The sequence below is a fragment of the Schistocerca americana genome, unplaced genomic scaffold (genome assembly GCF_021461395.2).
Source record: "Schistocerca americana isolate TAMUIC-IGC-003095 unplaced genomic scaffold, iqSchAmer2.1 HiC_scaffold_47, whole genome shotgun sequence".
NCBI classification, from domain to species: Eukaryota; Metazoa; Arthropoda; class Insecta; order Orthoptera; family Acrididae; genus Schistocerca; species Schistocerca americana.
This window is the reverse complement of record NW_025726203.1, coordinates 80,001-87,500: the sequence shown is the minus strand read 5'-3', so window position 1 is coordinate 87,500 and position 7,500 is coordinate 80,001. Positions and strand designations below refer to the sequence as shown.

General features: G+C 53.9%; 3 non-coding genes across 3 annotated transcripts in view; all 3 read right to left on the bottom strand.

Annotated features, from left to right (window-relative positions):
* The window catches only part of LOC124584270, a 4,224-nt gene extending 3,425 nt beyond the window's left edge, over positions 1 to 799 (bottom strand). The window contains exon 1 of the ribosomal RNA XR_006974663.1: positions 1 to 799. This exon is cut by the window's left edge and continues 3,425 nt beyond it. This is a non-coding gene — a ribosomal RNA (large subunit ribosomal RNA).
* Positions 800 to 987: 188 nt separating this feature from the next.
* LOC124583811 lies at positions 988 to 1,142 on the bottom strand. Its single transcript, XR_006974269.1, has one exon. It is a non-coding gene; the product is annotated as a 5.8S ribosomal RNA (ribosomal RNA).
* A 352-nt stretch (positions 1,143 to 1,494) lies between these two features.
* On the bottom strand, positions 1,495 to 3,405 carry LOC124584219. The gene has a single exon (XR_006974620.1). It is a non-coding gene; the product is annotated as a small subunit ribosomal RNA (ribosomal RNA).
* Positions 3,406 to 7,500: the final 4,095 nt, after the last annotated feature.

Sequence of the window (7,500 nt, the reverse complement as noted above, 5' to 3'; positions counted from 1 at the left end):
ACCGCGCGCGCTTGCCGGGAGCCCGAGCGCCCAAAGGGGCGAATCGACTCCTCCAGATATACCGCCGGGCAGCCAGCCAGGACACCGGGGCTCTGCCCAACAGACGCGAACCGAGGCCCGCGGAAGGACAGGCTGCGCACCCGGGCCGTAGGCCGGCACCCAGCGGGTCGCGACGTCCTACTAGGGGAGAAGTGCGGCCCACCGCACACCGGAACGGCCCCACCCCGCGGCGAGTGGAAAGGCAACCGGACACGACCCCGCCGCGGATTGCTCCGCGCGGGCGGCCGGCCCCATCTGCCGAGGGCGGAGGCCAGTGGCCGGATGGGCGTGAATCTCACCCGTTCGACCTTTCGGACTTCTCACGTTTACCCCAGAACGGTTTCACGTACTTTTGAACTCTCTCTTCAAAGTTCTTTTCAACTTTCCCTCACGGTACTTGTTCGCTATCGGTCTCGTGGTCATATTTAGTCTCAGATGGAGTTTACCACCCACTTGGAGCTGCACTCTCAAGCAACCCGACTCGAAGGAGAGGTCCCGCCGACGCTCGCACCGGCCGCTACGGGCCTGGCACCCTCTACGGGCCGTGGCCTCATTCAAGTTGGACTTGGGCTCGGCGCGAGGCGTCGGGGTAGTGGACCCTCCCAAACACCACATGCCACGACAGGCGGCAGCCTGCGGGGTTCGGTGCTGGACTCTTCCCTGTTCGCTCGCCGCTACTGGGGGAATCCTTGTTAGTTTCTTTTCCTCCGCTTAGTAATATGCTTAAATTCAGCGGGTAGTCTCGCCTGCTCTGAGGTCGTTGTACGAGGTGTCGCACGCCACACCGCCAGCCGGCTGTGCACGCTACCGAGTAAGTACCGGTATGCGAACCGCCAGGCGACGGGCGCGCATCGCACGTTTAAGGAGGCGCGGCCGGCCCCACAGGCGGCCGCGACGCTCCCAGGTCTGCGAAGCGGGGCAAACGCCGCGCGCTTCAGTATACGTAGCCGACCCTCAGCCAGACGTGGCCCGGGAACGGAATCCATGGACCGCAATGTGCGTTCGAAACGTCGATGTTCATGTGTCCTGCAGTTCACATGTCGACGCGCAATTTGCTGCGTTCTTCATCGACCCACGAGCCGAGTGATCCACCGTCCTGGGTGATCTTTTTCTTAGTTTCCACTGTCTCTTTCAAGACAGTTGCATAGGCGGGACGTAGGCGTGTGGCGGCCCCTGTTCAAGCGTTCTGTGTCCAACGGCCTCACGGCCGATGGGCGTCGTACGGCTCCACACCGGAGCGGACAGGCAGTCGGGCGAAAGTCATTCAAAACCGGCGCCAGGCGCCAGGTGCCGCAGGCCAGCCGCTCCAGCGCTTCAGCGCTCGTACCACACAACATTGGCGTTAGTTTTGAGAAGCACGCGTGGTTCCGCACGCGGCGCACGGCTACTGCGAGCCGTACAGGTAGCGTGTTGCGCGACACGACACGCACATCGAAAGACATGCAGTCTAGTCGGTAATGATCCTTCCGCAGGTTCACCTACGGAAACCTTGTTACGACTTTTACTTCCTCTAAATGATCAAGTTTGGTCATCTTTCCGGTAGCATCGGCAACGACAGAGTCAATGCCGCGTACCAGTCCGAAGACCTCACTAAATCATTCAATCGGTAGTAGCGACGGGCGGTGTGTACAAAGGGCAGGGACGTAATCAACGCGAGCTTATGACTCGCGCTTACTGGGAATTCCTCGTTCATGGGGAACAATTGCAAGCCCCAATCCCTAGCACGAAGGAGGTTCAGCGGGTTACCCCGACCTTTCGGCCTAGGAAGACACGCTGATTCCTTCAGTGTAGCGCGCGTGGGGGCCAAGACAATCTAAGGGCATCACAGACCTGTTATTGCTCAATCTCGTGCGGCTAGAAGCCGCCTGTCCCTCTAAGAAGGAAAGTAATCGCTGACAGCACGAAGGATGTCACGCGACTAGTTAGCAGGCTAGAGTCTCGTTCGTTATCGGAATTAACCAGACAAATCGCTCCACCAACTAAGAACGGCCATGCACCACCACCCACCGAATCAAGAAAGAGCTATCAATCTGTCAATCCTTCCGGTGTCCGGGCCTGGTGAGGTTTCCCGTGTTGAGTCAAATTAAGCCGCAGGCTCCACTCCTGGTGGTGCCCTTCCGTCAATTCCTTTAAGTTTCAGCTTTGCAACCATACAACCCCCGGAACCCAAAAGCTTTGGTTTCCCGGAGGCTGCCCGCCGAGTCATCGGAGGAACTGCGGCGGATCGCTGGCTGGCATCGTTTATGGTTAGAACTAGGGCGGTATCTGATCGCCTTCGAACCTCTAACTTTCGTTCTTGATTAATGAAAACATACTTGGCAAATGCTTTCGCTTCTGTTCGTCTTGCGACGATCCAAGAATTTCACCTCTAACGTCGCAATACGAATGCCCCCGCCTGTCCCTATTAATCATTACCTCGGGTTCCGAAAACCAACAAAATAGAACCGAGGTCCTATTCCATTATTCCATGCACACAGTATTCAGGCGGGCTTGCCTGCTTTAAGCACTCTAATTTGTTCAAAGTAAACGTGCCGGCCCACCGAGACACTCACTCAAGAGCACCCTGGTAGGATTGCAACGGGGTCCGCCTCGGGACGCACGAGCACGCACGAGGCGCGTCGCACGCCTTCAGCTCGCCCCACCGGCAGGACGTCCCACGATACATGCCAGTTAAACACCGACGGGCGGTGAACCAACAGCGTGGGACACAAATCCAACTACGAGCTTTTTAACCGCAACAACTTTAATATACGCTATTGGAGCTGGAATTACCGCGGCTGCTGGCACCAGACTTGCCCTCCAATAGATACTCGTTAAAGGATTTAAAGTGTACTCATTCCGATTACGGGGCCTCGGATGAGTCCCGTATCGTTATTTTTCGTCACTACCTCCCCGTGCCGGGAGTGGGTAATTTGCGCGCCTGCTGCCTTCCTTGGATGTGGTAGCCGTTTCTCAGGCTCCCTCTCCGGAATCGAACCCTGATTCCCCGTTACCCGTTACAACCATGGTAGGCGCAGAACCTACCATCGACAGTTGATAAGGCAGACATTTGAAAGATGCGTCGCCGGTACGAGGACCGTGCGATCAGCCCAAAGTTATTCAGAGTCACCAAGGCAAACGGACCGGACGAGCCGACCGATTGGTTTTGATCTAATAAAAGCGTCCCTTCCATCTCTGGTCGGGACTCTGTTTGCATGTATTAGCTCTAGAATTACCACAGTTATCCAAGTAACGTGGGTACGATCTAAGGAACCATAACTGATTTAATGAGCCATTCGCGGTTTCACCTTAATGCGGCTTGTACTGAGACATGCATGGCTTAATCTTTGAGACAAGCATATGACTACTGGCAGGATCAACCAGGGAGCTGCGTCAACTAGAGCTGAGCAGCCGGCCGCCCGGGAGTGTGTCCCGGGGGCCCGCGCGAACACGCAAGCGTCCGCTCAATTATTCTGCAAACAGGAGGAGGCTGAGCTCCCCTGCACCATACACCTCGAAACCCTCTCAGGTCCCGGCGGCGCGCAGCGCCGTCCTAAGTACTTGGTCGGGTTCGAGAGAGGCGCAATCGCCCGGAGTTTGGCGAGTAGACGCTTTAGGTGCGACCACCCGTGCTCCCAACTGAGCTTGCCGCTGCCGACAGAGGCCCGGGAGCGTGCTGTCGTGGCATTGCCGGCGGGAGACAACACGCGCCACCTACGGTGACCGGCAGCTCCAACGCCAGCGCCACAGAAGGACAAAAGCCCCACTTGGGTGCCGAAGCGAACTCTCCCAGCACAGCGCACGCGCCAACACGTCCGCACAGCTGCGATACAAACCACCTGCGAGAACCGCAGAGGCGACCGAGCAGCAGACGGCGTCGCGGCGCCGAGCGCCGGGCGGCGGCGCATCCTCAGCGCACACAGTCCTCAATCGGACCAGCACACTGCAGATGTCCACCGCGCTTCGCACCGGGCCCGCGAGGACCTACTTTGGCCGCACGGCGCCGCGTGCAGGGTGCGCCGGCGCGCAGCTGCGCCGCCTGCCGCCTCCGTCGGCCGGCGCGCCTGCCACTGGCCGCCCCCACCAGCCGGCTGTAGCGCGTGCGCCCACGCACCGCGCGGCCAGCACGCCGGGAGGCCCCCCCTCACCGGCCGGGGACGGTCCCACCCAGCCACCGCCGCGTATCGCTTCACACCCAGATGCCATTCACGTTCGTGGGCATGGTGGGTATCGCTGGAACAACCGGTTGGTAGCTCAACCGATCGTCGCCATCACTGATTCACCTCTAGCGAGAACAACCGCACCACAACGGTTTACCAGTTGTTCATTTGCGTAACGTCACCAGCAAACGTAGGCGTCCATCGCCATTTGCAAATTCAACGATTGTTGCATGCCTGTGTCAGGTGTCACGACACACTATGTCTGCCCACATACACGCAACAACATGTGCACGCTTCGCGAACACGTGGAAGGTGGCCCCCGTACGTATGCGATGTCCATTGCGCGAACGACTGTCAACCGGCCTCTGTCGCATGTCGCAGATGTGGAACGCAGTGCACCATGCTATCACGGTGTGTGAGAAGAGACGACTACGTCTGACAACACGCGCCACTACATCAACAGACGGCTCATGCTGATCGCCATCCAGGGCATACCACACTGCAATCCAGCTCTTATAGGGAGACGACACGTAGCTGAGTGCACAACATTTGGACCGCATGGTTCGCCGTTGTTGGCGCAGTCGTTGTACGGTCACATGTACCACGATGTATCATTCAGTACATGAGGACCAATGTGCAGTACAGTGTGTGATTTGGACGTACAACATCAGCGGACAGTTGACACAGGCCGTACCACAGCGTAGGCTAAGTGCTTCGCCATGCAAATGCCAATGAACAACTGCAAATGCCAATGAACAACTGCAAAGGGCATTGAGCATGTACGTCCTGCTGCCATCCACATTACAGTGTATAGCTGCAAGGTGTTTAACATGAAGCGATACACTGGGGACCGGGCAGTGCGAGTAGCAAACTATATTGCGGGGGTTGCAGTTAGGCAACACTACACTAATTTAACGCGTCGTATGACAATTACAGAGCAGGTTAAGGCCCAACGTGTGTTGGGTTAAGGCCCAACGTGTGTTGGGTTAAGGCCCAACGTGTGTTGGGTTAAGGCCCAACGTGTGTTGGGTTAAGGCCCAACGTGTGTTGGGTTAAGGCCCAACGTGTGTTGGGTTAAGGCCCAACGTGTGTTGGGTTAAGGCCCAACGTGTGTTGGGTTAAGGCCCAACGTGTGTTGGGTTAAGGCCCAACGTGTGTTGGGTTAAGGCCCAACGTGTGTTACGTTACGGCGCAACGTGGGTTACGTTACGGCGCAACGTGGGTTGCGTTACGGCGCAACGTAGGTTACGTTACGGCGCAACGTAGGTTACGTTAAGGCGCAACGTAGGTTACGTTAAGGCGCAACGTAGGTTACGTTAAGGCGCAACGTAGGTTACGTTAAGGCGCAACGTAGGTTACGTTAAGGCGCAACGTAGGTTACATTAAGGCGCAATATAGGTTACATTAAGGCGCAATATAGGTTACATTAAGGCGCAATATAGGTTACATTAAGGCGCAATATAGGTTACGTTAATGCGCAATATAGGCTAGGTTAAGGCGCAATATAGGTTACGTTAAGGCGCAATATAGGTTACGTTAAGGCGCAATATAGGTTACGTTAAGGCGCAATATAGGTTACGTTAAGGCGCAATATAGGTTACGTTAAGGCGCAATATAGGTTATGTTAAGGCGCAATATAGGTTACGTTAAGGCGCAATATAGGTTAGGTTAAGGCGCAATATAGGTTAGGTTAAGGCGCAATATAGGTTAGGTTAAGGCGCAATATAGGTTAGGTTAAGGCGCAATATAGGTTAGGTTAAGGCGCAATATAGGTTACGTTAAGGCGCAATATAGGTTACGTTAAGGCGCAATATAGGTTACGTTAAGGCGCAATATAGGTTAGGTTAAGGCGCAATATAGGTTAGGTTAAGGCGCAATATAGGTTAGGTTAAGGCGCAATATAGGTTAGGTTAAGGCGCAATATAGGTTAGGTTAAGGCGCAATATAGGTTAGGTTAAGGCGCAATATAGGTTAGGTTAAGGCGCAATATAGGTTAGGTTAAGGCGCAATATAGGTTACGTTAAGGCGCAATATAGGTTACGTTAAGGCGCAATATAGGTTAGGTTAAGGCGCAATATAGGTTACGTTAAGGCGCAATACAGGTTACGTTAAGGCGCAATACAGGTTACGTTAAGGCGCCATACAGGTTAGGTTAAGGCGCCATACAGGTTAGGTTAAGGCGCAATACAGGTTAGGTTAAGGCGCAATACAGGTTAGGTTAAGGCGCAATACAGGTTAGGTTAAGGCGCAATACAGGTTAGGTTAAGGCGCAATACAGGTTAGGTTAAGGCGCAATACAGGTTAGGTTAAGGCGCAATACAGGTTAGGTTAAGGCGCAATACAGGTTAGGTTAAGGCGCAATACAGGTTAGGTTAAGGCGCAATACAGGTTAGGTTAAGGCGCAATACAGGTTAGGTTAAGGCGCAATACAGGTTAGGTTAAGGCGCAATACAGGTTAGGTTAAGGCGCAATACAGGTTAGGTTAAGGCGCAATACAGGTTAGGTTAAGGCGCAATACAGGTTAGGTTAAGGCGCAATACAGGTTAGGTTAAGGCGCAATACAGGTTAGGTTAAGGCGCAATACAGGTTAGGTTAAGGCGCAATACAGGTTAGGTTAAGGCGCAATACAGGTTAGGTTAAGGCGCAATACAGGTTAGGTTAAGGCGCAATACAGGTTAGGTTAAGGCGCAATACAGGTTAGGTTAAGGTACGACATAGGTTAGGTTAAGGTACGACATAGGTTAGGTTAAGGTACGACATAGGTTAGGTTAAGGTACGACATAGGTTAGGTTAAGGTACGACATAGGTTAGGTTAAGGTACGACATAGGTTAGGTTACGGTACGACATAGGTTAGGTTACGGTACGACATAGGTTAGGTTACGGTACGACATAGGTTAGGTTACGGTACGACATAGGTTAGGTTACGGTACGACATAGGTTAGGTTACGGTACGACATAGGTTAGGTTACGGTACGACATAGGTTAGGTTACGGTACGACATAGGTTAGGTTACGGTACGACATAGGTTAGGTTACGGTACGACATAGGTTAGGTTACGGTACGACATAGGTTAGGTTACGGTACGACATAGGTTAGGTTACGGTACGACATAGGTTAGGTTACGGTACGACATAGGTTAGGTTACGGTACGACATAGGTTAGGTTACGGTACGACATAGGTTAGGTTACGGTACGACATAGGTTAGGTTACGGTACGACATAGGTTAGGTTACGGTACGACATAGGTTAGGTTACGGTACGACATAGGTTAGGTTACGGTACGACATAGGTTAGGTTACGGTACGACATAGGTTAGGTTAC